Source organism: Dioscorea cayenensis, chromosome 4 (assembly GCF_009730915.1).
Source record: "Dioscorea cayenensis subsp. rotundata cultivar TDr96_F1 chromosome 4, TDr96_F1_v2_PseudoChromosome.rev07_lg8_w22 25.fasta, whole genome shotgun sequence".
NCBI lineage: Eukaryota > Viridiplantae > Streptophyta > Magnoliopsida > Dioscoreales > Dioscoreaceae > Dioscorea > Dioscorea cayenensis.
In genome coordinates this window covers 12,786,082-12,792,343 of record NC_052474.1, presented here as the reverse complement: position 1 = coordinate 12,792,343, position 6,262 = coordinate 12,786,082, and the positions used below count along the sequence as shown (strand labels likewise).

Sequence of the window (6,262 nt, the reverse complement as noted above, 5' to 3'; positions counted from 1 at the left end):
CATTGTCTCAGATGCGTTAGTATGCAAAGTTTCTCAAGGACCTCTTTACCAACAAGAGGAAGTTGGAGGATAGTGCATCTATGATTCTAGATGCTTCATGTTTGGTGATGTTGTAAAAGAATATGCCGTTCAAGAAGAAAGACCCAGGAAGCTTCATCATCCCATGCAACATTGGTAACTTGGGTGAAGAAAAGGCATTGGCGGATTCTGGGGCTAGTATCAACATTATGCCTTACACTTTCTTTCAGAAGCTAGCCTTGGGAGAGCCTCGGCCCACTCAGATGACACATCAATTGGTGAACCAAACAGTGAGACATACGAGGGGCATCATTGACAACATACTTGTGAAGGTTGACAAGAACATATTTCATGTAGACTTTGTAGTGTTGGATGTTGATGATGATGTCGATATCCCACTGATACTTGGGTGACCATTCTTGTGCACTTCCAAGGCCCTCATTAACATGGATGACGGGGAGTTGACTGATAAGTGGTTGTGCGATATGAATGCGAAGCGTTCATTCCTTATGTTGAGCATTACTTTTCTCAGGTTTTTACATTAATATGTGTGTTTTTATGTTACTTTTATGCAGGTAGGGTTGTGAGGCCGAGTATGAAGGAAATAGGCTAATGTGGATCATAATGCACCTATTTTGGAGGAGATCTTGCTAAGGTTCAAACGCCAAGACATAGGGTCGTGTGTGAGATGCTAGAGTGTGTGCCAACCTCCTCATATTCGAGTGAGCACATTCATTTGGAGGGGCACAAAGGCAGTCACACTCGAGCATTCTGACTTATGCATATAAGAACAAGAGATCGACCAACATGTACATCATTAAAGAAGCAAGTGATTCACGACGTAAACATGTGCCTGTTTGCGTTACTCCAATGAAAGTATGGAATTCGGGAGTATTTCCAGTAGATCATCGTAGCAAAGACCGCTCACTACCGGTCGAGAAATCGAGAAATAGAGAATTCCTGCAGGCGTGTGGAAATTATCCACGTCGTGGGGAAATTCCACGGGCGTGTGACATCATACATGCCCGTGTAGTCGCCTCGATTCAGCCCTATTTAAAGCCGATTTCAGCCCCAATTTCAGTATTCTTTTTCTCCATCTTTTTCCCCAACTTGCGAGAGGGCTTCGCTAGGGTTTTCGAGGGGTATTGGCCAAGGTTTTGGAGAGGTTCTACGGCTCTGACATCGTGATTCCATTAGGAAGAAGGTTGGTAGGAGAGCTTCGATTGAGGCGTATCCTATACCGGACGAAGGAATCCTTGGATGACGAGTAGAGGGCTTTCCACAAGACCATCGACACGACCATCGAGGGGGTTTCTTTATGGATTTATTGCTTTTACATTCGATTTTCTTTGATTGTACTTAGCTCCATGGAGAGCTAAACCCCTAGTGGGTACTTGGGTGATTGTGAACCCTAGGATGTATTCGTTTCATTGAACTTCTTTATTATGCTATCAATAAATTGATGTTTATTGTGAGTTCCAACCTTGAATGATTGATTGTATGAACATTTTCCATAGAGTGACACTAGGGTTGAGAGTTCTTATTGGTAACCTTGTCAGTGAGTGACACACCACGAGCGTTAGACAAAGCTAGGTTGGAGAGGGTTGAGAGGGTGAGTCGAGAGGTACATGAGCGTCCCCTTTCCCCTCCGACGTGATAGATTCTACCTCCGTTCCTTGAGTTCTTTGGGCCATAATAGAGTGAATGGTCTAAGAGATGAACCTCCGCTGGGGCCTAGTTGCGCGTGCAATGGAGTGAAGCGTTTGGAGGTTCTTAGTATCTAGGGCTTAATTGTGGCTAGGGACCTTCCCCCTGGACCAAAGGGTTAGGTCTATAATTAGGAAGCGATTTATCACTTGGAATCCCTAGAGCTCATTGCAACTTTATTCGAGTCCGAGGTTGAGAGGTTATTTAATCTCTTCTCCGGGACATGAATAGAGTTAGGCATAGTTGACCTTAGATTTGGGACTATGTATGTAAGGATTTCCACGACTCACCATTGCATTGATTAGGAAGCATAATAGAGAGTTCTTGCACTTGAAACGATTTTCCTAGCTGAAGCATCATCCGAGTACCCCATCTTTATCGATTGCCTTGCCTCCTCCTTACTTTTGCTCTCTTACTTGTTACTTTTAATTGTTGAGAATTGAATCATTATCACACTTATCATTGTTGATACTCCACAAAGCTAAGAATCGAATTAAGTGTCTTTACTCCCTACTCCCTGTGGATTCGACCCCGCTCACCCGGGATTATTACTTTGACAAACCCATTATTTCCCTCCCGGAAAATTAGCAAAGCTTAGGAATGAGATCTCATCTTTTATGCAGTTGGAATTGGAGTCTCTATTTGAGACATGGGAAAGGTTCAAGGAACTCCTGCGCAAGTGTCCGCAACACGGATTCCCGGAGTGGATGATTGCTCAAACCTTCTACAATGGTTTGAACTCGAGTACAAGGCAACTCTTGGATGCGGCGGCAGGAGGTACCTTAGGTAGCAAGACCCCCGACGAGGCTCGTCAATTGATTGAGGAAATGGGGTTAAATAGCTAGCAGTGGAACGCTAGGGAAAAGAAAAACGTGGCCGGTCTCCATGAAATTGATGCGGTAACTTCATTGGCGGCCCAAGTGAAGAGTTTGAGTAAGAAGCTCGATCTTATAGCTTCGAATAAAGTTGCGGCCGTGACAAATTGTACCGGTTGTGGTGGAGGACATGCTCCTTCTGATTGCCCAATCATCATAGGTGATGTTTCTTCAGTTGAGAATGTTGACTTTGTAGGTAATGGAATGAGACCTCAAGGGAATCAATACAGTAACACCTACAATTCAGGTTGGAAGAATCATCCCAACTTTTCATGAAGTAATCAAGGACCACAGAAGACCATGGGGCCATCGGGGTTCCAACAACAACAACAAGCCCCTCAAGTGGAAAACAGAATTTCTGGCTTGGAAACCCGAATGATGGATTTGGAGAAGCACTTGGCTAGATTTGTTCAATCGGCAAATACAAGGTTTGAATCAGTCGAGGCTACACTTCCCAATCACACCGCCTCCTTGCACAACCTTGAAAATCAAGTGGGGCAAATTGCGAAATCTCTTTCCGAAAGGCCACATGGAAGTTTACCAAGGAACACGGAAACCAACCCGAGAGAACATGTGAAGGCGATCGCTTTGAGAAGCGGTCGTGAGGTTGAAGGGAGGCTTCCGAGTGAGAAGCCGAAAGAACATGCACCCGAGGTCGTAGAGGTTGAGAAGGGAGCAAACAAAGAGAAAGAGGTGGCACCCCCACCTTTCAAGCCAAGAATCCCTTATCCCTCTAGATTAAAGAATGACCAAGGGGATGAACAGTATAAGAAGTTCCTGAGTTTGTTCAAGCAACTCCACATCAACATTCCTTTTTTTGAGGCTTTGGCTCAAATGCCTAAGTATGCGAAGTTCCTGAAAGACCTATTGACCAACAAGAGGAAATTGGAGGAGAGTGCTTCAGTGGTTCTTGATGCTTCATGCTCGGCGGTGTTGCAAAAGAACATGCCGAACAAGAAGAAAGACCCGGGAAGCTTCATTATTCGGTGTAACATCGGCAACTTAGGTGAGGAAATGGCATTGGCGGATTCAGGGGCAAGCATCAACGTCATGCTATATACTTTCTTCCAAAAGCTAGGCTTCGGTGAGCCTAGGCCTACTCGGATGACTTTACAATTGACGGACCGAACGGTACGACATCCGAGAGGCATCATTGAAGACGTGCTTGTCAAGGTGGACAGGTATATTTTTTCGGTTGACTTTGTAGTGGTAGATGTCGATGAGGATGCAGATGTACCCTTGATACTTGGGAGACCGTTCTTGCGGACTTCCAAAGCATTGATTGACATGGACGGCGGAGAGCTCACGTTGAGAGTCGGAGACGATAAGCTCACTTAACGCCTTGCTGAAGCCATGCGGCATTCTCTCGATTTTGATGACACTTTGTATTTTCTAGACACTACTGATGAGATTGTTGATGAATATATACAGGAAATGTTCAACCCGGATCTATATGAAGGTTTGTTCGACCAAGAGGAGAGCAATGAAGAAGTAATGATGCTTGGTTCGACTGGAGAGGAAACATCTACCACGGGAATCTTGAAGAAGGTGCTCCGGAAAATGAAGAGGGCTCGAAGACGCCACCGAAAATGCCCCAAGACTGTTGGAGACATACATGAGCCAAGAAAGTTAGATGAACCATTGTTAGGTGGTCTGAAGCCAGATAGTACACCCTCTACCCTCAAGATACTTTGCTCATCATGCTTTCAAGTTATGGGTAAGAGGGCAACCTTCATTCATGAACCCCCGTGAGCTAAGAAAGATACGTCAAGCTTAGTGACGTTAAACAAGTGCTTCTTGGGAGGCAACCCAAGTGTTTACTGTTTTCGTACCTTTTAGTTTAGTTTGTTTGCATGAATAAATTGTTAAGTGTTGGTGTTTCAATTTTTGAGTGCTTGTGCTGCGATTTTATTGTGGTTTTTTTTAAAAGAATTCATTGTATGTTTTGTTGAGAATTGGAGAAGTTTGGTCATTTGAGTTCTATTTTTGTGTTTTTTATACGGTATATCGTACACATAGAGGGCGTGCTCGAGTGTGTAAACATGTTCGAGACTAGTTCTGCAGCACGCAAGTTTTTTTCTAAGCCATCCAGAGAAAACACACGGGCGTGTGGAAATTCCACACGCCCGTGGTTGTGCACTGTGAGCTCTTCCAGAGAGGGCATAGGGGCGTGCGACTGCCCTTGTGGACGACCATGCGACTGGCGCACGCCCATGGGTAATTTCCTCACGGGCGTGCGAATTCCTGCAGAGTTGGGTAGTTTTTCCCGAGAGCTCACAGGGGCGTGGACTCGCCCCTGTCGGCGACCTTGTGAATCACACACGGGCGTGTGGGAATTTCCGCATGCCCGTGCGACGCTCTGCAGGTTGTTCCCTCCATCCCGAGAAAACACAGGGGCGTGCGGCTGCCTATGTGAATTGGGCTTGTGAATGTCCACGCACTTGGGGAATTTCCGCACGGGTATGTGGAAGACTTGATATCTTTCTCGGATGTCCAGGGAAGCCACAGGGGCGTGCGTCTGCCACTGTGGGTCTGGCGCACGGGCGTGGATAATTTCCGCACGCCCATGAGAGATCGTTCTAAGTCAGTGAGAGTTTTTTTTCTGAGAGCGCACAGGGGCATGCAGACGCCCCTGTGGAGCTTTTGAAGTGAGGCACACGGGCGTGGGGAATTTCCACATGCCCGTGTGGATGCACAGAACGTCAAAAGTCGCGAATTTTATTTAAAAAGGGGATGAGTTCTCTCCTTCTTCATGACTCCTTTTCACTTGAAAACACTCTCACAACATTCTCTGAGTCCATTGCGCCAGTTTGGTGGGATTTTAGCAAGTTTTCCGGCCGGCTCTCTATTTTCTCATTTCTCCTCGTCGGTAAATTCATTTTCTTCATCTTCTTCGTCAATTCATGATTTCTATTGATTAATCTGGTTAATAATGCTTCGTTTCTTCAATTGGAACAATGATTTATGTTTAGAACGAAGTTAGAGATATTATTGAGCTGTATTTTTGGATTGTTGATACCTGGCAATGCGTTTCTCACGGCCCGTGAATCCACACGGGCGTGCGGAAATTCCACACGACCATGTGGATTTCTGCAGTATTGTTTTATCAACTTGTTTGACTAATTTTGTTTAAATTTGGCAGATCATGGCACCTAGGACAAAGAAGCAAACTAATAAGAGGCCACGTGAGTCATCCTCTGAGCCCGAGGGCATGCGATTTGCGATTCCCGAACATCAGGCCCGATATGAGCGCTTATCGAGACTACGCCCTGGGACGGACTCGATTCTCGGACACGACTATATTACGAGATCTTGACGAGGAGATGAGTTCGGCGATGAGGTTGAGGACCGTGTTTCGAGAGGGGTTGGCGGCGAGTTGTTGACGATTAGAAAGCCCGACTATCAGAGAGTTTGCACTCGGAGGTGCTCTCCTCGTTTGAGTTTTATAGAGCGTATCGAGCTTCATGCATTTGGGCACCATTCAGTTCAGAGTGTTTGGACGCCACCATAGTTAGAGCATTACGCAATTTTCCATACTACTTGGCTTATACGAGGAGGCATTCACAGATTCCGAGGAGTACGCACAGTTGCCTACTGATTATCCTGGAACCTTGACCCTGCAGAGAGCTTACAGAGTGCTATGTGGTCAGGGTCAGTACGAG

General features: G+C 45.8%; 1 non-coding gene across 1 annotated transcript; it reads right to left on the bottom strand.

Moving 5' to 3' along the window:
• Positions 1-2,315: 2,315 nt before the first annotated feature.
• LOC120259763 lies at positions 2,316-2,422 on the bottom strand. The gene has a single exon (XR_005536315.1). It is a non-coding gene; the product is annotated as a small nucleolar RNA R71 (small nucleolar RNA).
• Positions 2,423-6,262: the final 3,840 nt, after the last annotated feature.